We start from the raw sequence: 25992 nt of genomic DNA on the forward strand, positions 1-25992 counted from the left end.
CAAGGCACGGAGAGATCCTCTTTGTTGCGTGATGAGTGGAGATCAATGCAAGGATGTAACAAAAAGATGCAAGCAGGAAAACAATAAAATATATATATATATATATATTTTACAAAAATAAAAAAACAAAAAAAAACAAACAAACCTTAAAATTTGACCTTATGCACTTGCAGTCGGGACGTCATATAGACACTGCCATAAGGCCTAGGGCACCTTCTAGAGTACCTACGCAGGAAAGTGGGACCCAATCGGTAGGAAATTTGGCAGATATTGCTGAAACCTTTTTCGAATCCCAGTCTGATACCCTTTCCAGAACAACTAGCTCATTGTCCATGGACAATCTAGGGCCGTCAAATATCCCTTAGCCCCAAATAGGACACCCACAAGATCTTTTAATCCATTTAAAGCCGACACCATGGGGTTAACACTCAATGTGAGACTCCAATATGTCTACACGAATGCTCAAGGAGCTGAGATCTTTAGGGATCCACAACAACGGTATCTTGTTAAGATCGCAGACTTTTTCTCAGAACTTGATAGAGCACCTCTAGTCAATGACCAGGGTAACATGTACATGGGTGGAGATGGTGTTCGCTACGAAGTCACCTATCATCCAGAGAATGTAGACAAATTAGGGGAGCTCTCTAAAAGCGAGTTCTTAGACTTATCAAAGCTTTCCAGAGCAAGGGAGTCTAGAGATGATTGGCTCATTGAGCCGGACATGCTTGGACCATCCAATGCCCAGTCCTCAAAGCCATCCATAGATGATTTACTTCTTGTAGATCTAAATTTGGAAAGAGATAGGAAAGGCAAGAGCAAAATGGATCAGGGGGCTGAGAACCAATGGGAGTTTGTACGACAAATTCCAGTGACAAAGGTCTTACAGGATGACCCACTTCAAGAGGTCTATAAGGACTCTTTAGAGGGATATTATGCCACAACTAGATTGCCAGAGCTAGATCTTCCTCTCTAGCACTTGTGGTGGTAGTCGAGAAGCTTGCAGGACACATGAACCGAATCGTTGATAAATGGGCCAATGAATACCGAACCTTAGATTGGAAGGAGATTCGGGAGCTCACGTGGAAAGGACAACCATTATTCATGGAAGTGTTCTCAACAAATACAGCTAAACCAGGAGAGACAGCCTTTCTTGGAGAAACTGCTGCTCCTCCCCCTAAGAGAGTTCACTAGAGAGGGACCCTCAACATCAAAGTGGACCACTGCAAGTAGCCCAACTCTAGCACCAAGATATTATCCTACACCAAAAGTGCGACCACTGATCACACCACAACAACGTTTCTCTCAGTATGACAATCGGAGGGTAGGGGAGCCAACTCAATCTCCCATAAATGCACCTCCTGAAATGCGGGTAACAAGATCTTTGGAGGGGGTTGGTGAGGCAGGTAATAGGGAACCCACACCAATTTGGGATGCATGTAGACCATCTTACCAAAGAGAGGAACAATTTCCACTGAGAGTGAGAGGCCGTAGGCCCTATGATGAGTATTCAAGACAAGTAAGGCCATCAACTCTTCAGAAACTGGTAAAGAAGTACGAAGGGTCGGGAGATCCATATGACCATGTAGCAGCATTTAGGCAAGCAGTTCGAGCAAGTAAGGCCATCAACTCTTCAGAAACTGGTAAAGAAGTACGAAGGGTCGGGAGATCCATATGACCATGTAGCAGCATTTAGGCAAGTGACTGACAAGCATACGCAAATTGAAGGATTTGGGCTCACTCTTGAGAGGGAAAGGCCCTTGCTTGGTTTCAGGCACTAGAGGCTTCAGACAAATCTTCTTTACGAGTTCTGGAAGAGAGATTCATTGCTGCTTTTTCCTTGATGGGGATTCAACATGACACGGTAGCAAACATCTACTCTTTCAAGCAAGGCGAGACTAAGAGTGTTAGAGATTATGTAAATAGGATGAAGCAGTACATTAATCGTTGCCCAGAAGATGAGAAGCCCACCCAGAGTCGATTAATTTCTCTCTTCTTAAAAGGACTCAAAAATTCAACACTGCATACACATCTCTATGCAAAGAAGCATACAAATTCAATGAGTGTTGCCATGATGCTATGGATTTCACAGATAACTTCAAATTCCAAGATGGTACTGGCCCTAAGGTGAAACCTAGAGATCAGTGGAGTGATGACCAAAGTTCAGGGTCTAGTGCGCTAGTAAATCCAGACTAGATAGCTAACCTAGTACTAAGGAGATTGGGACAAACCTATCGCCCACCCATGCAGCCACAACAACAGCAACAGCGAATGAGGAGTGTACTACCTACAGGTCCTCATCTTTGTGGAGCATGTGGTGGTAACCATAAAACCGAAGAATGTAATACCTTTTCTCCTCTAGTCACAAACCAACCCACAAAGAAGTGGTGCCAGGCCTGTGCTTGGAACTTTACCCACACCACATAGGAATGTACTCACATTGCAAGAATGAGACAGGAGCGTGAGCAGCAAAGGGGTGGAGTGGCTCCACAAATGCATCAACACTATACTAATTTTGAATGTAAGCCACCGATGGCACAAGATCAAGCACGACCTGTTCTTGGAGCTCAACCTCCTGCTCCTAGGACTGCTCCTGTGAGGGTTGTTGACTACAACAATTCAAATATGTGTAGAGACTTGGTAAACCCAGGCTATGTGGAGGAGGAATATGCATCATATTCATCCAAGGAAAATCTCTTTGAAAGTCCCGCATATCCAAGCCAAGCACTGGAGGCTCAACCAGGGGAACAAAATTCTTTGATGTTGCTAGGCGGCTACCAACCTAGGACTCCAGGCCCCTCAGGTCAATGGCAGCAAAGGAAAGTAGAAGCCAAACTAATGGGCCTCTGTTATGAGTGCGGAGAACCCCATTGGGCTCGTGATTGTCCACATCGCTCAAGGCAAGCAGCTCGATCCAATACAACAGTACCACAGTTTCCACCAATTGAAAGATATTGTCTAGGGTGTTGTGTAGAACACTTCCCAAAGGATTGTCTGCTGAAACCACATGAGGAAGGCACCTCTCAACCAAAGGTCTCACTCAACCTTGAAGGGGTAGTTCCATCGCCACCTTCATCAGAGAATGAGGATGTCGTGCCACTTAGAGTCATGACTAGATCACAGACACGAAATGCCGAAATGCTGACTGATGAGACACCTCGAAGTAGGGATGCAAAGGCAAATCTAGTGGACAAGACCCTACATTCCAATAGAAAAAGGACCACTAGGAGAAAAAAGAACCGCAACAAGCGAACTAAGAGTGCATCCACTAGTTCTCAAGAAGTCTCTAAACAAAACATGAGGGATCAAACTTTTACATCCCAAGAAGTGCATGAGGAGCATCAACCTCAACCTGGGCCTAGTGCTAAACAAGATGAGGCTAGTATGACCGAGGATAGTTCTGGGGGTTCTGTTTTTGTGGATAAGGTGAACAAGACTCTAGATGCCATCATCGATGCTCATAGAAGTCGCATTGCAGCTTTATCTGAGCTACCCAAGAAGCTTCAAGAATACCCAAACCCTCGTGAGGAGAAGATCAATCTAGCTGTACATTAGCAACTCATTAGGGAAGCTCAATCAATACTTGAGGGCCCACCTCCACCTATCCCTCGGGGCCCAACCTCTCTTAAGCCAACATTAGAAACCATACCAGAAGTGTCATCAAGTCGGGAAATAAAAAGTGAGCTCATCTCACAATCTCATAGTGAGAAGTCTGTACCAATTGCCACCCCATTGAAAGAAGGTATTCTGCCACCACCTAGCCTTGCCTTCCCATGCAATGATGAAGTTATTGATGCTAACGAGGACATGGCAAATGAGATGTGGGCAGCAGTTCATGAGAAAGTTAATGAGAATATGTCCTCTATTATCTCACCTCCATTCTCTGAGGTGGATTTTACAAGGGGCACAGAAAACAACTTTAGACGCCCAAGCATCCAGGAGGAAGTTCAAACAATTGTTTCTCCTAGAAGTAAGCATAAAATGAAAACCTTACCATCATATTTGGGAGAATATGAGAACTGTTCTCAAACCTTGAGGATACCCTCTATGCATAAAAGGTTGACAAAGGAGATGGATATGGGTATCGTGCAAGCTATTTTGTCAGCACCAGTGGCTTGTACCTTACCTTTGCTTGATTTGATAAAGCTTCGTCCAGAGTTGTGGAATGATATTGCCACATGTTTGTCAGAGCAGGTATTGCTACAAAAGGGTCACCATCATTGTACTATACACCCTGAGACAAAGCATGTTATGCCAGTTCCTATCAACAAAGTAGGAAAATTTTGTGAGGACGATCAGGGAAATGCTACCCTCCCATTAGAAGTGCGAAAAGTAGCTTTAACTGCAATACTTGATAGTGGTGCAGGAGTGGGCATTGTGACAAGGTCCATTTGGGAAAGGTGGGGCAAACCAGCTATTAGGAGTACCAGGATGCGCTTGTAGCTAGCAGATGGAATCTTAGAACATCCCCTTGGGCTGCTTGAGAACATATTAGTCACCACATGTGGGATTGAATATGAGCACACCTTTGCAGTAGTGGATTTTGGAAAACATCCAAACTATGAAGTGATATTAGGTAGACCATTCATGCGACAATTTCAAATGATTCAAGATTGGGGATACAATTATTTGTACCTCCGACATGATTCTGTCATCACAAGGGTAAACCTAAAGAATCACTCATATCGTGATGTAACAAGGTCTCCAATAGATGAGTTTGATTCTGCTTCATCTGAGGGCTCAAGAGTTACATTGTCAGATGGGCGAGAAGATCTGTGGATGTGTGGAGCCTCATGTAGGGATTTCAACACTGAGAGACTTAAGGGTAATCGAAGTGTATCAGATGAGGCATACATTCCACAACCCTTCCCTGAGCACTTAATTGATCCACTAGAATGGAGTCATGTCCTTGCAACATTATCGACCTGTGCTTTACCTAAGCCAATTCAATTTTGTGACTCAGATGGATATGACATTATTCCTATACGAATGGTACAACCACGTGACCTTCTAGATGTTTTGTACTATGGGGATGCATCCACAACAGCACTGCAGGTAGAGGAAGCCCCAGTGGAGGATTTAACACTCGAATCTGCTAATGATGCTGATAAGGAAGATGGATGGGACTCTGATTTTGATAATGATGTGATAATCCCTGAGGAAGAGTTAGGAAAGGCACGCCTACTCTTGAGAGGAAGGGAGGTTCAAGTAGAGATCCCTCGAAGCCGACCTAAACATAAATGCTGTAAGAAACATAAGAGAAAGCTCAAGAAACATGGCCTAGGACCGTTTGTGATTAATGAGCTTACTCCAAGTGGTGCAGTGCGTTTAGAGACACTAGAAGGTGAGCAAATGCCTAACTTCATTAATGGAAGTCGTCTCCAGAAATACAATGAACCATTAACTAAAGCCATGCTTCAACAAATGCATGCTGCACACACACAGAAAGAAGCACATGACCTACTTAAACGTCAGGCTCAAGAAGAGGCTAAAGCTAGAGTTGCAAAAGCCAAGGAGCGTCGCAAGGATTCTATGTTGGCCTTACAATTGGCTACTGATGAATAATATGTCGATCCTTTCAATATTCAAGTGTGTCTTCATCTTCATGAGACTACCTACTTTGTCTCTGCCTTAATTGAATCTGGTACAGATTATAATGTTCTCTCGTTTGACACATGGATAGCCTTGGGACAACCAACACTTGTGCACATTCCTATTGACTTACAAAGCTTCTCAGGTGAAGATAACCCTATAGAGGGAAAATGTGTCATTATGATGTCCATTCAGGATCACCAGATGTCAGTTCCCTTTTATGTGGCAAGTAAGTCCAAGGTAGTGGTAGAGGCTGTTCTCGGTCGATCATGGTTAAGTGCTACCAATTGTTCATTAGATTGGAAGAATAGACAATACAAATTGCAAATTGATTCTGATTGCATCTTGGGATCTGCTACTCCACGAGCTTTATCATATCAAAAGGGTGGTGTTTCTACCTTACACAACCCACTTTCAAAATCTGCTCTTGAAGCTCCAACACAAATGATGTGGATAATCGATGAGTCCTTAAGTGAGGGCCATGGCTGGCATGTTCCAACTACTTTAGTCACTGCTCAAAGAAGGCCAGGCAAGAAGGAATTATCAATTTGGCTACCCAAAGATGCGTACAAACTTGTACCATCTAGCCTAGTTGCTAAGCCTCCTAAAAAGCACATCTTTTCTAAGCCTAAACCTCAGACTGTTACTCGTTGGATCCCAAAGCATGTTCTTAAAGCACAAGGCTATTATGAGGGTGCAATAGCACTTTGGCTTCCCAAATGCCATGGTTTGCTAGAGGTAAAAGAGTGTATCAATAAGATTCCAAAATCCACCCTTGGTTTTCCATATCAGTGGGTGCAAAGGAAATCAACACAACCTCTTCAAGATAGGATAGGTGGTTGTGATAGCACCTACAAATCTCCTTGTGTTGACCTTCCCAAAACATGTATCGAATCACCAGTTGTCCCAATTTCTCCTTGTTACACAATTCCACCATCAACTGGTGTACCTAAGACAAATCCAACTTTACATGAGTCTCCTTTGAGCATAGATTCTAGCACTTCAATGCCTAAATCCTCTTATCTTGCTCAAATTCCTCGGCAATTGCTAACCTTCCCACCTCTTAAGAAGGACATACCCAAAACCAAAGGTAAGGCATTAACACTACAATTGAAGCTCTTTGGTAGATCAGTGTTTGAATAGTCTCACATTTACTAATGTGGTTCCTTATGCCTTTAGAGGATTGTGTTCTTTTTGAGATGATCTTATCTACAATGTTTTTAATTGGGATTGTAACACAATAAGATCAACAAGCCAGGGCACTTTTCTCCCACTGGGTTTTTTCCCTCGGCTATATTCGGTGATTGGCACCAATAACAAATTTTATTCCTTTCTTTTCTTTTCTTGTTTGTTAATAAACATTTTGCAGAGATCTCACCTAAACAAGAGCATACAAACACGCCCCAATAGTCCACCTACCGTGCACACAAATTAGGAAGGGGGGAGACATGCAATGCCTACAAAGAGCAAAGAGAAGCAATCTACACAACATCAACGAGCACTACAATAGGTGTATTCAAATCATAATCTATTGTTCTTTATGTGCTTTTAACTTTTGGATATATTGTTTGCATGTTCACACACAGTTGGCTGGTTTAAGTTTTAGATTAGTTGTTAAAATGTGGTAGTGATTTCTAGATTCTTAGAGGACTTAGTAGAAGGTATTTCTATTTGAAGACGGTGTAGGATATATACCAACGGAGTATGCCAAGTTCTTATGCTCTCGAAGTATATTAGTTATCCCTAGTGGTAGCTACCTCTTAGAGGTTAGGTGCTAGGATTCATAAAAAATTTACGAAAATCATGCCCTAAAAAATATATACAAGTGAATCGAGACATGACGTGTCTACAGCCATGTGGAATGCTTGGTAGGACCTGGGGTTGTCTTAGCACCTTGGGGCCGATGCCTTGGTTTCCATGGGGTGAACACTGACGTCTAAAAGATTAAGAAAAATCTTCAAGGACTCTATCGCCTTGATAGATGCTGGTAGGACTCTTGGGTACATTATGGGCCCTCGAGACCGATGCCCTCATCTTCATGGGGTACTCCTTATGACAAAAAGAAAGAAAAGGGTCTGTCGCCCCTGAGATACTTAGCAGCCTTTAGATTCTCTTGGCGGAGGTCTCTTGGCCATTGCTTGGGTCTCATTGGGATGGAACCTTCCTCTTTATCATCTTTTACACACACACCAAAAAAAAAATGAAGAAAAGAAGAAGAGGTCCAATCACCATTGCTCATATTTAGGAGTAGGTTTGCCACTTAGGAATAACTTAAATACTTGTACGACATTGAGACTGCGGTCATAACCTGTGGTGTGCAAGCACACTTGCCTTTGCATAGCTCTATCTACCACTTAGTCTCACTTTGACTAGTTTTTACTCACCTCTTTTAGCACTCTTTAAAACTCTAATCAGCCTTTCACTTGTATGCTCACGTGTGAGATTGTCATTGCTGGTTTTTTTTCAATAAAAGGCTTTACTTGTATCCATTGTTTTTGCAGCTTTTGCTTCTACCGCGCTCGAGGACGTGCACAAAATAGGAAGGGGGGAGTGTTGCGTGACGAGTGGAGATCAATGCAAGGATGCAACAAAAAGATGCAAGCAGGAAAACAAGTGACATTCTTATTTAGGGCTCTTGTAAAGAGTTCCAAGTTGTAGATGAGTGTGGGAGTGGGCTTAAGAATAATCCCACATGGGAAGTTTTGGGAGTTTTAGAGTTTTTGTATAAAAAGTGGCTCATTTGAGAGCTTATGTACACATTGGGCAAACTCATGTTTGAGCTCTCTTGAGACTAGCTCTCCCTCTTTTTCCATAGAGGTGCAAGCTCTTCTCTCTCCCCATCTACATTATTGTATGAGCAATACTCTTTTTCTAATTCAATGCAATGAGTTGATGTTTGTCTCTCTTCTCATGTCTATTCTCTAGTGTGCATGTTTCTTTGTTGATAGCTTCAAGGTTTGTGTGCATGCTAGGGAAGTAAGTGCTTGAGAATGAAGTATGCTTTGAGCTTGTGTATGCATTAGCTTAGCTTTCTTCTTGTATTGGATGCATGAATGAGTGGGATGATGAGTGAATGAGTATGGCAAGATTGAGCTTGTGTGTGTGTTAAGTCTATGTCAATGGTAGTAGTATTCTTAGCATTCTCTCCATTTGTGGATAAGCTTTTGTGCACCGGTACGGGTTGAATCCCTAGCTCCGAAAGGGATGCAAATCCCATTGGATTGAGCTACACGTGGATCATGCTACTCTTGCTACAAGTGAGAGAGTTTTCCGTCTCTCCACTCTTCAAGATCCTCTTGAGCACCACCCGAGAGGAGGAGGACACCGAAGGAGGAGTTAAGGGGAGCACTCTCTCGGCAACAGATAGACAGTCAGGGACATACTCTCACAGAAGAGGACACTCTCTGGAGTTCTAGCATAGTCCTTCTATCAAAGCAGAGTCTCCCTTGTATCATTCCTTTTTGATATTGTGATTGTATTGTTGTGCTCTTTGTGGTGTTTTATCTATCTCTTTGTGTGAGCGAGGTGAGTGAGGTGTGAGTGGTGTGTGTGGTGTGAGTGAGAGGCCTGTAGGGGTATTGCAGTTCTAGGTGGTGGTTGGAGAGCACGGTAGACATTGTAGAGCCTAGGTCTTGCATGTCTAGCTAGTGAGGTCGACTCATCCTTGGCGGCGGGTATACTTCCCTGAGAGGATCCACGCTCCCTTCTCCCCCAACCATAGTGTTTGTGGGCGGTTGTCTTTGAGTTCCCTAGCAAGGATCGGCGGAGTCATTTATAGGAGGGAAAGTAAAAAGTTAAACATAAAAAATGGAAAAAAAATCAGTTTTTTAACTTTTATGTACATCTGACATGAAAGATATAGAATCCGACATTTCTCTATTTTTTTAAGATATGGGCTTTAATATTTTATTGTTTTAAGAGATTTGGGCAAAGATATGACAAAAAGATCCATGTTACATGGATCTAGAATCCCAGCTCTCTCATTGGTCAGGCCAATCTTTTTTTATTCACTCCTTAAGGGGCAAAATGGAGAGTCCATATTTCTCCTAATGTACATCCAATTTCCTAGGCTTTTCCTTAGACAAAGGCACTAACTCCTATGCTGCATTTGCATCCAATGCTGCCATCTCCTTATACATGGCATCTTTCCATTTTTTATTTCCAAGTGCCTAATCAAAACAAGTGGGCTCCAGCTCTTGTATTTCTTTAACCATGTAAGCATAATGATGGGATTTATATCCATCATATCTCAACCTATCCAACACGGTACTTAATCCTCCTTGAGACCTGCGTACACTTGCATCACTACCAGGTGTCCTCAAAATAGCCTTAGTTCTCCTTACGCTAGAAGTAACCATAGACATAATTCCAAGCTCCTCATCAAGGCTCTGATCAGAGTCACCATCCACATATGAGTGACCTGGCCTAACAAATCAAGCACAAAAGGTTGATCTACCTTTTAATTCCCTTTGCATGATACATGTGTACCTACATCTATCCTCAACCTGCTTGACCATGGACTAACACTGGATCCACCTACTAGAGGACTCTACACGTCCAATAAACACTTGTGATTGCTGCTCTGTTGAGATTCAAGCTTGTGCCAGTTGCACTATGTGCTGGCGTGTTAGGTAGTAGCATGTGTGAGGCGTGACTCTTGAGAAGTATTCTAGGGAGAGGGTCTTCCTTTTTTAAACAAAATCTTTCTTTTATTTTAGAGAGGGAATAATTATAAGATCAAAAAGGGAGATTCTTACTCTTGTATACCTCGAAGATTGGGGAGGAATCTTACATTCTACCCCACTTAAAAAAGTGCGAGATGTCCTCATCTCGCAAGGTAGAGGATAACTCTTTTTCTTAAGATTCAATTTTATTCTGGGGTTCCTTATATTCTGGTCAACCCAATAGAATACTGGGATAAATATCCCTTAGAACTCATCATTAAATAACAATTCATTCAGATCATATCATTCATATCTTTAACATGATAATGGTCCATTAGACCGAAAAATTTCCTTCTGAACATTCCTCCACGGGAATTTCAGTCAAGTAAATTCTCAATTTGTCATCCCTTAACTTGATCTAACGGTCAAGTGTTAACAGTAGCAATTTGATAGCATAATCCACTAATCTCATAGTGATTTGCTGAAATCATTATCATCATTTATCATCACAGGGACTCGTCCCATTCATCCTCATTGTAGTTTTGCTCAGGTTATTATATTTCAACTAAATTTCAGAAATCATCATTTTTCAATCAGAATCCAAATCAATTCATCAGTTCTCAAACAAAATTAAAATCATATCAACCACATTCAAAATCATCATCTAGATAGCATTAACGCTTATAATTTCAAGTCTTGGATTTACTCGTATATACTGCCGGTAAAGAGCTGCAGTTATACCCTCGGTATATACGGGTCATCATAATACTTGGAACTATAAGGTAAATACCATCATGTCTAGGCCTCAAGTAAGTCAGGATTCCATATAATTGCGGTACTTCCATTTGAAGACCCAATTACTAAATTATGAACTTTCAGATTGAATATCAATTTGTATGAATTATATCACACAATTACAACCTTTTTGATTCTTGATAAATTTTTGATATATTTGGCTTCTCGGTTGATCCTCATTAACCAAAAAGCTCTGATACCAACTGTGAGATCCCTGTCCCCACCGCGCAATGGATTCGGGTTACTAGCAGCGGAAGTAGCACTTCATGCGCGGAGCAGGGTCCCACACTCGTCGGGGCCTCGTCCATGGATATCCGGACAAGAGACTAATCCGTCGGTTTTTCCAAAACCGAACCCGGAAAAACTTTCCTTACCCGAAAAGCACGGGCGATTCCACCAGGATAACTTTTTACTCTAACGTAGTCAAGATCATTACTGATCACGCTGATCCAGCTGCACCTATAAAGATACTCGGTCGGATCAAGGAAGAAACTTGCACTTGGATCATTGGGATCAACGCTTTTTTCCCCATCAAGAGGTACAGCCGTTGATTCCTATCCATAGAACAATTACTATCCAGGATTTACTTTTTCTATCGTAATAACAGAAATTGAGTCTCGATTTACGGATCCATCAGTCCAGCCTAACCCCATCCAGTCCCATGGGTTAGCCAACCGCCCAACCACTGTAGTGATGGGATCCAATTAAGAATTTGGTTAGGTTTTGTCCCGGGTACCAAGGAAAAGAGTTCCAAGGCCCCCTAGCCGGAAGTTCATGCAAACATAAAACTAGTCACACCACTTACACACCCAATATGAAATTGCCTTTTTCTTAGCATCAGCTAACTTTAAAACAATCCTTTAATGAAACCATTATGTCACTGATGACAATCCTCATAGTCTCTGGTTGAATCCTTATTTCCAGTCATTCATTCATCGGTATACTTATGGCATCATTGGCAACCAGAACGCTCACCACCTGTTCACTCAGGGGCCTTTTCCATAGTTCCTAGCTCATAGTAACCGGCAATATATTCATATAACAGAATGGAATCTCCATGGAAGATCAACAAGATCAACCCACAGATCCATATAAAAGAGCCATGGACTCATCCGTTGAGGACCAGCAAGGTCAATCAACCAGATCCATGCCCGGTTTCAGAAAACAACTCTTATTCCTTGTTCCAATATCTTCCACGACGCACGTGTGGGTATCTTCGGCGACCCAGAGCCCGAGCACTGTATGGTCAACACCCTCTAGGATCCTTCGCAGGTGACCTAGCACTTCACTCATAGGCCGCTTCCTTGGTCCCTCATCCACCGTACCGGAAGCTCACCATTTAAATCGAAATGAGGCTGGTCAAGACCTCGGTCGACCTTGCTACGCGAGACGTCCTCCATTGACTCTCCGTCAGCAGTTGCAACTTTAACAATTAGGTCTTCATGACCTTAATCCACAAGACGGTCAAAATGCTTCCCCAGCATTCTTGACATAAAACAGTCATTTACAAACAGTCACAAAATACAGTTTCTAAATTGAACTCTCGTCTTTCTACATTATCCCTCCTTAGTCCACATTACTTATTCCACATTCCATTTAATGTGTACTCATTCTCATCCATTTCCTCATATCGACGACACATTAATTCACATATACATTCACATTCACATCCATACATCCACATCTACATGCATACATCCATTTTCACATCCTCATTTATACATCCACATCCCATATCCACATTCATACATACACATCCATATCCACATCCATACATCCACATCCACATCCACATTCACATTCATACATCCACATCCACATTCTCATTCACATCTATACATCCACATCTACATCCACATACATACATACATCCACATCCGTATCTACATCCATACATCCACATCCGTATCCACATCCGTATCTACATCCATACATCCACATCCACATCCACATTCACATCCACATTCATATATCCACATCCACATCCACATCTACATCCACATCCACATCCACATCCACATTCACATTCACATCCATATATCCACATCTACATGCATACATCCATTATCACGTCCTCATTCATATATCCATATCCACATACATACATACATCCACATCCACATTCCCATTCACATCTATACATTCACATTCACATCCATATATCCACATCTACATGCATACATCCATTATCACGTCCTCATTCATATATCCATATCCACATACATACATATATCCATATCCACATACATACATACATCCACATCCACATTCCCATTCACATCTATACATTCACATCTACATCCACATACATACATACATCCACATCCACATTCCCATTCACATCTATACATCCACACACATACATACATGCACATCTATATCCACATTCACATCTATGCATATACATCTTCATGCATACATCCATTTTCACATTCATACATCCACACTCCCATCTCCACATTCACACATCCATATACATACATCCATTTCCACATTCCCATTCATATAACCCCATATACCTTCACATCTAATCTTTTACATCACATCCATTCTTACCCTATCACAACCCATATACATCTTATCCTATCACATACACTTCTTACCTCATCTCATACACATCTTATCACATCTTAATTCATCTTATCACCTCTTATCACATCTTATACACCTCTTATCACATCCTATCACATCTCATATCTATTTATAGAATACAAGAGAACTCTTATATTTGATATAAGATTTCTTTACACATTTATTTATGCATAAATTCCATTTAAGGAGATTAATACTTTCGAAGTAAAAATTAATCTTTTATGCATCTTCCTATGCATAAATTCATTTTAAATGAAAATGACACTTTTGAATTAAAATTCAATCTTTTATGCATCTTCCTATGCATAAATTCAATTTAGATGAGAATGACACTTTTGAATCAATCTTTTATGCATCTTCCTATGCATAAATTCAATTTGGTAGGAATTACACTTTTAGAATAAAAGAATTTCTCTTATGCATCTAAGTTATGCATAAAATCTATTTATGATGAAAATCACACTTTTAGTATAGAAAGAATATCTTTTATGCATACTTCTATGCATGAAATCCAAATATGATAAAAGTAATACTTTTATAATAAAATAATCAACTCTTATGCATACTTCTATGCAGGAAATTCAATTGTGATAAAAGTAACACTTTTATAATAAAATAATCAACTTTTATGCATACCTCTATGCATGAAATCCAAATATGATAAAAGTAACACTTTTACAATAAAATAATCAACTTTTATGCATACGTCTATGCATGAAATCCAATCATGATAAAAGTAACACTTTTACAATAAAATAATCAACTTTTATGCATACCTCTATGCATGAAATCCAAATATGATAAAAGTAACACTTTTACAATAAAATAATCATCTTTTATGCATACCTCTATGCATGAAATCCAAATATGATAAAAGTAACACTTTTACAATAAAATAATCAACTTTTATGCATACCTCTATGCATGAAATCCAAATATGATAAAAGTAACACTTTTACAATAAAATAATCATCTTTTATGCATACCTCTATGCATGAAATCCAATTATGATAAAAGTAACACTTTTACAATAAAATAATCATCTTTTATGCATACCTCTACGCATGAAATCCAAATATGATAAAAGTAACACTTTTATAATAAAATAATCAACTTTTATGCATACCTCTATGCATGAAATCCAATTATGATAAAAGTAACACTTTTATAATAAAATAGTCAACTTTTATGCATACCTCTATGCATGAAATCCAAATATGATAAAAGTAACACTTTTATGTTAAAATAATAATCTTTTATGTATACCTCTATGCATGAAAATCAATTATGCATAATATAAAAATCAATTTCTCTAGGATTACAATGAATATCTTTCAATTAATCTAGGATGATAATTCCTAGAATATGGTAGGAAGTCCTCTTTTCATGCTTTGAATGAAATTATTTTATGTATAATTTTTATAAAAATTTTGCCATAGCTCCACTGCTATGACTGATAAATCTCAATTTTTCTAAGGGATAAAGCTTATCATTAAAGAAATAATTAGAATGATCCCTAATTGGATCAATAATCCATAATGGATTGAATCATCAATATTCATGAAATACATAAACTAAAAGCATAGAAAAAAGCCATTAATTTTGCCTCAAGCATAGATTAATCTTGGATTAAGGAAAAACTTTATAAAAAGCTTCATTTGGATTGAGAATGGATCATGAGTATGACCATTTCTTGAGTGAGAGAGAGAAATTACATAAAAACCATTAGAATTAAGCATAAATGGAAATTTATCTAATTCTTAACTATCATTAATCAATAAACTTCAATAGCATTCATCAAATTATGTAACTCTTCACTAACATTCATCAATTAACTTCAATAGCATTCAAAAACCATTTCAATTAAGCTTCTCAAGCTTGAGAGGGGTTGAGAAGAGAGAAGCATTGAGAAATTATAGAAAATGATCAAAATTCACTAATTACCTTACAAATTGCTTGATTCTTTGTTCACGGTAGAGGCCCCCAACCAATCAATTGGTTAAGTATGTTGATGGAGCCACTAATGGGGATTGAAGAAAGAAGGAAGCTCCAAAAACTAGTGAATTATTAATGAATTCACAGTTCTTGGCTTAGGTCGAGTAGAGTAACGATGCATAAACACTATATATTTTTCAACAAGGGGGAGGCTTCTATTTATAGGAAAAATTGAGCTCCTAACCAAACAAACTGATTCTAGAATTTTCCAAATCAGTTTGGTCAATTTTTGACTATTTTTAGGTCAGTTAAGCTAACTTTTTGGAACTAGACTTGAATGAGGAGAGATGAAATATCTCAATTTTTATGAGTTTAAAACTCATTCAAGCATGTGAAATATGCACCTCCTTTAAAGAACTCCCCTTCCTTACATATGTGTCAAAATGGAATCAATATACCCAAATATCTCATATTTTTAATATTGCTCATAGTTTTTTACTAATAAACCTTGTATATTTTCAACTCTTCATCTTATGTGAAATATGAACCTCCTTTAAAGAACTCCCCTTCCTTACATATGTGTCAAAATGGAATCATTATACCCAAATATCTCATATTTTTAATATTGCTCATAGTTTTTTACTAATAAACCTTGTACATTTTCAACTCTTCATCTTATGTGAGCATTTACTCATTTTTGGGTATCTTCTTTTACAAATTAGATTTATCTCCTCCCTACACATGGATTGATGCTATTGGCCCATAGGAACCTTAATTGGACCATAATCCAAAAATTTCTGAAAATCTAGACCCTTAGGCTAAGGTCCTTTATACCCATTTCCAATTAATTCCAATTGCACATTGGAAAGTTCTTTTTGAATTTTTGTTTCAGGGAAACTTATTTTAATAAGATGAGAAATTTTTCTATTTACAAATATTCAAAATTTGAATATTCTCTCTCTAGAATATTCTCTCTCTCTAAGTCAAAACAGTTAGAAACAAGGTCTTTTATATTTCTGAAGAGGAGATTGATTACAGGGAAAGATGCTGGACATTTTGAGAGGCTGGGGAGGAATCTTACACCTATTTTGCAAAACCCTCTATTTTTTTTCGAACCTTCAAATTGCCAAAGCCTGCACCAAGCGATAGAAGCATTCCAAAACTTTTGGACCACTTATTTTCGCTTCATTTGGGCTCTTTCATATCAAGACTTCTAAGCCTTCTTCAGAATTATTTCAGCGTTTTTCTCAAATATCACAATGAGTAAAAGTGTTGAGGGACGACATGAACTTGTTGAAGAAAGCCCAAGTGAAAGACTCTTGAATGCTATTTTGCAAGATGGTCATGACATGAAGGTATACGTAGATGCAATGGAGATATTCAATCCAAGGTTTGTTCTTTCAGATGTTTTGATGAAGCTTAAGGACATTCTTGAAGAGGAGTACAAACAATTTGAAATGTCAATTGAAGCTCATTGTTTACATATCGGAGACAATGATTTTTGTCACCTTACCGATTTTACTCAGCTGTCAGTGGAGAAAGCCAAAGTTACAAAGAGGTTCAGTAGATTTTCAAATAGAATCTCTTTCACATGCCCTTCATCCATTTCTTGTCCAATTCATAAAAAGCTTTGTAACCTTGTCCCCAAGGATGTCTCCTTTCTTTTCTTTCTATTTTTGAAAGCAAAAATACAAGATAAAGAGCAACAACAGAAATTGATGCAGAGAAGGAGGAAGAAAACTTAAATGTCACCACAGTCTCAAAGCTAGAGAAAAGTGAGATTTTAGAAGAGGAAGAAATTGATGTTCAAGCTGAGGAGAAAGAAAGTGCCAATCTTGATGTTGCTGAATTTAGGGCTTTCACTATTACTGAAGAGCCCTCAGAGGAAGCAAGCATATCTGAATCCTCTGTTACTGTTCCAAGCCTTCCTTTCTTCTATATCAATGAGAAAGATTTTATTCCTTTGTCCTATCTTCAATGTCTCTTCAATATCAGGGAAGACTACTATATTGCAGCAATTTCAGAAGCTTGTGAGGTGACCAAAGACTTTATTGATACAGAAGTAGAGTCAAAGGAAGAGTTTTTGGCACTTGATTTGCAAACATCTGACCACTCATTTATCCCTTCTCCTGATGCACTTGCCTTGTGCCTTAAAAGAGTGGATGAGGAGAAACCTTCCCTTAGAGATGAGGATTTTGAGAACAGGCTTATTGAGTTAGGTGTAGAGTCTTTTGGCAGAGATTTCAAGCTTCAGGCAGATTCTGATAAAGTGGAAAGGGTTGGCTCATGCAACTTGATGAAAGACAAAGTAGTAATTGAGGATGAGTTGCAGAAGGTAGTTTCCATTTAATCTTTTGCAAAATGTTATTGTGATTGTAATTTTTTTAAAGTGAGGTTTTTGTGTTGCAGATTGAATTGCTTGATAAGGATGATTTTCTAGGAAGAGCTAAAGGCAGCAAAGTGAAAGCTACAGAGACTAGGTCAAGAAGGCCTTCATCTGCTCTCATGCACTACTTACCTACATTGGATAAGGCTGTGTTCTATGCATTCCACATGAACTTCTCTAAAGATGCTGAGTTGCCAATATTTGCCTTGAAGGTGTTGTCAAGGTTCATGGGATACACTCCCGTTCAAATAAATGCTAACAAGGTCTTACTTCTAGAGAGTGCTGCTACTCTTAGAATCTTTGGATATGCTGCAGGTTTCAATGCCTCAAGAGCAGGATACTTTCTTTGCTACTCTAGCTATGCAGCTACAGCAGCTGAGGAGTCAGATATCAATCTTCTTGGAGGTTATAGAAGGAGAAAATTTTTGAGATATAGAGGTGACATGCCAAATAGTCCCAAGAGAATCAAAAACTAATGTACATACAATATTTTGCAAGGACTAATTATAATTCAGCAAATATTTTGTAAGAGGTACAAATGTGTTAGTAAATCATTAGTCTCTATCTTGAGGTGTTTGTGTAGTTTCAGATTGCTGGTTCTTTGATCTCATCCTTTGTAATTGCCTCCTGTAGAACCAATTGAATAATTCTTTAAGTGCATTGCTTCTTCTTTGACCACCTCCTCTTCTTCTTTGACCACCTCCTCTTCTGGTACATCTGAAAAAGGAAGTTCTCGCTTGATAGTGAGACTTTTCCATTCCTTGTGTGTTCCATGTTGCAAGGGGTCCTTCTGTAGCAAAATATGGTCCATGCAAGTAAAGAATATGCTACAAAGACAATTCTTTGTTAGTAAATTTAAGAAATTACACTTTAATTTTAAGTGTTTTGATAAGTTTGAATACTCACCAAGTAATAAGTTATGTCTTTTTCTCCCCAGGCATCTATGATAGCTTTTATTAAAAACTTTATTGCTTTTTTGAAATCATCTGCATAAGTATTTGAACCAACTTGTTGTCTTAGGACTTTGAAAAAATTGTCGAGTTTTTTCCAAACTTCCATATGTTTGTTGGCTACATCTGGTCTACTTTTGACATTTGTGGTGATGACACATAGATGTTTCCAGTAGTTCCACATTGCATTGACTTGTTTGGTGTCATGGTTGCTCAAAAATCTTCTTGCTTTTGCTCCTCCCATTGAAACATCTTGCAGAACATCACCTGTACCTCCAGAAAGAACAGGATCTTTTTTAAGATACACTTCGCCACCATGGAAACCCATTTGAGAGAGCAAGGCTTCGCATTTTTCTATGCACTCATCTGCAAGTTTAGTCGGCTTAATAGAATATGCATAGTCCAGATGAAGTCGGAGCAATTTGTCCAAGATTCTTATCTCTACATGCAATGTACATATATGCACATTTTTTAAATGTATTGGTAGAATTGGATCCCAAATTTTAACAGAAATTGGATAATCGTAGGTTTTAGAGATGGCTCTGTATCCCTTTCTACTCACTCCCACTGTGTCACAAACTTCTTGCATTTGGGAAGGCTGGACCAATAAGTCCATATCTTTTAGTAGATGTTGAAAGACTAGTTTTTTTATAGTTTGATTTTCAAGAAGTTTCAAAAGTTTCAAGATATCCGACCTATTCATAAGCTCATTCAAAAATCTTACCCTTTCTTGAGCATTAGACATGTCAAATCCTATAAGGGTAGTAACATGATCTCTTATAAGTTTTAATCTTTTTTTCCTTTGTCCAGATCTCTCTGTCAAGTTAACTACATCCCGCATTCGTTTTACTCGTGCTCTTAACCCTATTGGAGTTTCTTTTAAGGTTTTCAATTGATCATTTTCTTGTTTCAAAGACACTATTTTGTTTTCAAGTTCTATAATTTTTGTTGCATTCAAAGATAAAGTATTTTGAAGATATGTAATATATTCTGCATGTGATTGAGATAGTCTTGAACTATAACCAAGTAAGCCATCCACCCCATCACCAACAAATCTAATCAAATCATGTGGTGTGTGAAAAGAAGGATACCGTCCTGTTCTGGGATCCGGTGGATATAGACTTCCATCTGTCCATAGGTCAATATGCTTCTTTCCTTAGTTGCGAAGATGTTGAGCTTCATTCGCACATGAAAGGGGTCTTTGGTAGACACTCCGTGTAGTTGCATACTCTTGGTTGAGCTTGATATTCAAATGAAACTTACGATTATATGTATCACTCATTACTAACAGAGCTAAAAATATTAGCACAGCTATTAGAACATGAGAGACGCAGAAGAATGAGAATGAGATGTAGCTTGTGAAATTCTTAAAGAAGCAGAGGAGAAATTTTTTGGAGAATGGATGAGAGCGCGTTCGGAGGGAATGGTCATTCAAAAGTAAGAGAAATAAGTATTTGCCGTGAAGTCACTAAAAGAGGACAAATTTCGAGACGAGCTATTAAAGAGTAGCATGAAAACGATATATTTTTTAAGATTTTAAAATATGTACGTAGATACGTGTTCAATCACATAGATACGCTTTAAATATCCAAAACGGCCAAATTTGGAGTCGTTTTGACCGTCAACATTCTACTAATTAGCAAGTTAGCGAAATTCCTTACACAGCTCATTTTGAGACGTTTTTGGCCCTAATGGTAGCATATCTTGCATGTTAGTTAGCATATATTTCCTACTAAGTAGGACATCTATTTGATCTTGCTAGTTTCAAGTCATGCTGCTAAGTAGCATATCTTTTATGATAAGTAGCATATCATACATGCTAGTTAGCATACTTTTCACTCTAAGTAACATATCTTTCATGCTAATTAGCATATCTTGCATGTTAGTTAGCATATCTTTCCTGCTTTAGGTCATGCTAAGTAGCATATCATGCATGATAGTTAGCATATTTTTCACTCTAAGTAACATATCTTTCATGCTAATTAGCATATCTTGCATGTTAGTTAGCATATCTTTCGTGCTTCAGGTCATGCTAAGTAGCATATTGCGCATGCTAGTTAGCATGTCTTTCATGCTAATAATAAGTAGCATATCTTTCATGTTAAGCAGCATATCTTTCATGATAAGTAGCATATCATACATGCTAGTTAGCATATTTTTCACTCTAGGTACCATATCTTTCATGTTGTTAGCATATATTTCTGGCTAAGTAGCATATCTATCGTGTGCTGTTAGCATATCTTTCAACCCAAGTAGCACATCTTTCATGCTAAGTAATGTATCTTTTTGGTTTTTTTATCTATAAGTTGAGTTGCTTCGTAGATTCAAAGCTTGCCATCTAGAATGCAAAATTCAATCGCATTCATTCCAGTATTTGAAGCCTTTCTTTGTTCGTCGAGTGAAGGACAGATATACATGTTGCTGTGAATATCATATGTAGATGTCTTTCTTCTTGAAAGATGCACTCAATTGCATGCACTCTTAGAAGTTTGGTCTTCATGGTTGTGGATGTCCATGAAGTTGTGAGATTTGTGCTGGGGATGGTACCAACAAAACATGCTCGTCTATAGGGCATACCTTCAATGGTGTCACATAGTTATGGGAGTCATTAGTTTGCCTGAAGAAAGAAGAGGAGTCCTTTCATAACAAAAGTGCTTGATGGGGCAATGCAAAAACTGTGGTGTGAAGAATTTGGCATTCTTTTGGAGACAAGAAAGGGAGGGCATTCTATGATTGTGAAGGTATTTGCATTTGTGGAGACTATGGAAAAAGAAGGAAACAAAATGAAGAGGAAAGATCTTTTCAACAAAGTGATGCAGTGTTGGGAGTTTCTTGCACTTTTGAAATCCAATCTTAGTTTCTTCATTACTCACAATTACGTTGCTCGGTGGCAAGCACAACAGTTTAAAGAATGTATTTAAAATTTCCCTGATGATGTGGTTGTATCTGTGATGATCGACTTTACTGAAAACTATGCTTTTAAAGAGAATAATGAGATCCAGTCTATGCATTGGCATTCAACACAAGTTACCATACTTGTACATATAACTTACTACAGGAAGGCAGTTGAACTCATCAAAACTGTCCACTTCTTCATTTCAGATGACAGAGTTCATGACACCTTGTTTATGCAACATTGCTTTATGTTGCACTTTGAATGGTTGAAGCAACAAGGGGTAACAATTAAATCACATTAGGTGTGGTCTGATGGTGCTACTTCACAGTTCAAGGCACGTAGGCCATTCTATTTTGTAGCAAGGTATGCAGGTTTGACTGGGATACAAATGAGTCATTTCTTCTCAGCATATCAGGACATGGCAAGGGACAACATGACGAGGCAGGAGCTATGGTAAAGAGAACGTTGACACATGAACAATTAAAGCCAGATGGTGCTACCTTAAAGTGTGCCGTTGATGTAGTCGCTTACTGTAGGGCCAACCTATTAGAGGGTGTTGAAGCTTGCTATTCTTCAAAACAAAGAAACTGTGCCCGCATTTTTTGGGAGGTCAAAGTAGGAGATGTAAATAGGGAGGTAAAATGGAATTATGAACCTATCCCAAAGTCTCGCTTTATGCATGTCATTCGTGCTCATAACCCACAGGATTCTACATGACTTGCCACTAGACATTTGGCTTGCTTTTGTGATGCATGTATGTATGGTCATTGGAATAGATGTGTCAACAAATCACATGTTCCTTCTTGGGATTATCATATTTTGCAACCTTTGCCTGATTTTGAACCCCTTCTTGATGACGAAGATGCATATGATGAAGTGTCATATGAGGGACATCATGATGTGTTGAGCAATGCACTACAAATTGGTGACACTTTTGCAGTACAACTAGATGCTGCAACCAATACAAAGCAGTTGACTTTTACCTCATCAAATGTATTGCAGAGAAGGACGAGGCTGAAGGACAATTATGTGGATGACTTTTACCTCATCAAATGTATTGCAGAGAAGGACGAGGCTGAAGACAATTATGTGGATGAATGGCAAAATAAAATTGCTAAAGTAACATATGTCATCAAGGGTTTGTATTACAAGAATAGAGATGTAAATTCCTTTAATCTTCTTTCTAATATGCCCCGAGTTCACATACTATCACATCTTGTGCATTGTATTAAGATACCCATGGAGCATATCCCCAGAAAATGAATTATACTATATCACTCTAGAAACCTATGAGGCAATCTATAATAGCATGCCATTCAATATGTGACGTTTTTTTTACATGGCATTTTATAAACCGCCTCATTGAAACAAACTACGATTTTTCATAAACTATGTGTTAACTAGCACTAGTAACTGCAAGTGACTATTAACTAAACATATTGACTAAATAGAGAGAATAGGTGACTGTTATAACTAATCAACAGGTGATTTATTTGAATAAACAACACTTTTTCATAAACTGTACATGTTAGTTTATACACACTTTAATAGACTGCACATTCTTTGAATGTATATTCATTGTATTATCATCAAGCCAAAAAATTACAATTGCCCTCTTAAGAGGCTGCCCTAGTAATGATTACATATTAGGCCAAAAATTTACAAAAGCCCTTGAAAAGGCCGCACGAGTTGAAAAGAAGTATTGATTACATATTGGAATACAAATTTACAAAATCCATCTACATCTACTTTTTGGTTACCTTGTGAAACACTTCCAGGCTCTATTTATCCAAGGGTGTACACATAAGATTGGCCCACCAATGTCAAATCCAATTAAGAATCTTGTCATTAAGAAACCCTGCAATTTCTAACATTTCCACGTCTGCAAGCTTTGGAATGATTAAACAGCAGTGACATGGGTTTTTGAAACACTTGTAAGCTGAATCATCAACTATCAAAGTGTTCAAATCGTTAAACTGCTTGTAATGAACTACAATATATAAACATGAAGGCACCCACATCACTAAAACAAAGTATCCTCTTCAAACAAAGTTGTAGTACTTATGCAGTCATACACAAAATTGAAACTCACAGGATAAAAAATGACATTTTTTATTATATCATTGGTTTACAAAACATAGTTCCAATATAATTGAGAACTACAAAATATAGCACCTCCATGAGGGTGTGCAGCTACTAGGATGGACAAAAGAAAGAATTAGCCTTGTGACCTCACATATTCTTGCATGCACAAATTTTGCCAACTTTTACACTAGGTGATTTTGGTTTCTGGGATTTTGTTGTACCTTCAATGATCTTCCATTTCTTTACAGGAGAGATGCCCGGCGGCTCACCATGTGCTCGCGACCCTTCTTCCTTGCAATCCGACCTAGAAGGTGGCCCAAGGGAGAGTCATCTCCTACATTCACAATCTTTGGATCATACCCTTGACTTTCCAACTCCTTTAGGACATCAACAATTTCTTCATATCGGGAAGATGGTAGTGCATCCTCTTGTAGGTGGTCTGATTCATCTTGTACCTTTTTTCCTCCTCCAACTCTTGTGTCTCGCTATAATTCAGGTCCTATATGTCACCTTTCTGCTCCAGATTTGACATGTCATAAATAGGGTGTATGTCAACACCGACACTATCAGTAGCATTCTTCAAATTGGTCAAATCTGTAGAAGAGTCGTTGTCTTCACCATTCTTATCCTGCATGTGCATATAACCTGCTATTATGCTGCTCGTCCATTTTCCCAAATGAAAACATATTTTAGGTATTTTTTTGTCTTGATGAGCTGCATGTCAACGGAGCTGCAAAAATAGACAAACCAACTGGAAAACATAAGTACAAACTGGAAAGCATTTGCTATCTAACATATGAGTCTAGGCAGTGGTTGACTGCACTAGCATATGGGTGCTATCTACTTATGAGTGCTAACTAACAGACCTAGTCAAAGCTAATTAGCACAGTTGAGACCTAGCAATGTTCACAAGTTCTACCTAGCATACTTGGTCATTGCTAACAAACAGGTGAGAACTAACACATTTGAGAAGTGCCAACTAACATTGTTGAGAATTCCTAACTATCATACTTGGTCATAGTTGATAAATAACATGGTTGAAAAGTGCTAACATAGTTCAAAAGTGCTATTTCTCATATCTAGTCACTACTAACTAACATTGTTAAGACCTAACATAGGTAAGAAGTGCTAAAACTAACATATTTGGTCATTGGCTAACCAACATAGGTGAGAGCTAACATTAACTTGCATAATACAAGACACTCTTAACTAGCATATTGGTAATGTTAAATAGCATACTAGTGAACATGTGATTGTTAACAAAACATACTTGACTCTGCTAACTAACATAGTTGACTGTTGACTAGCATGCTAATGAGAATAGGTGATTGTTAACTAAACATATTTAAGTGCTAGCTAACATGGGTGGTTGTTGGCTAGCATGCTAGTGAACAGGTGATTGTTAATTAATATGTTGGAAACTATTAACAAGCATACTAGAGAGTATTAACTAGCATACTGGGCACTGTTAACTATCATGATTGTTAACAAGTGACTGTTAGCAAGCATAGTGGGCATTGTTAATAACTAGCATACTGATAAGTGTTAACTAGCATATTGGGGATTATAAAATAGCATAGTCAGGACTATAAACTAGCATATTGGGCAATGTTAACTATTATGGTTGTTAATAGGTGACTATTAGCAAGCATATTGGGCATTGTTAACTATCATGCTTGTTGACAGTCATCACCAAGCATACTTGGGCACTATTAACTAGCATACTAGTAAGTGTTAACTAGCATACTGGAGACTATAAACTAGCATATAGGTGACTATTCACTAGCATACTTTTGAACAGGTTTTTTGAACAGGTGACTGCTAAACTAGAAAATGTTGAGTGTTAACTAACATAGGTGACTATTGACTAGCATGTTAGTGTTAACTAGCATACTGGATCCTATCAACTACCATACAGATGAGTGTTAACTAGAATATTGGTGACAAATTATAGGTAAGTAAAAATGAAACAAAGGTCGTTGCCTGCTCTCCAAACCACACTCAAATGAGCAGTACTACGTGGAATCACTATAGTACAGTAGGGAAATACACATCGATCCCTAAGAGTGCATAATGATGCACTCTTAGGGAAATATACAT

The sequence above is a fragment of the Cibotium barometz genome, chromosome 51, assembly GCF_041138505.1.
Source record: "Cibotium barometz isolate CiBa-2024 chromosome 51, ASM4113850v1, whole genome shotgun sequence".
NCBI lineage: Eukaryota > Viridiplantae > Streptophyta > Polypodiopsida > Cyatheales > Cibotiaceae > Cibotium > Cibotium barometz.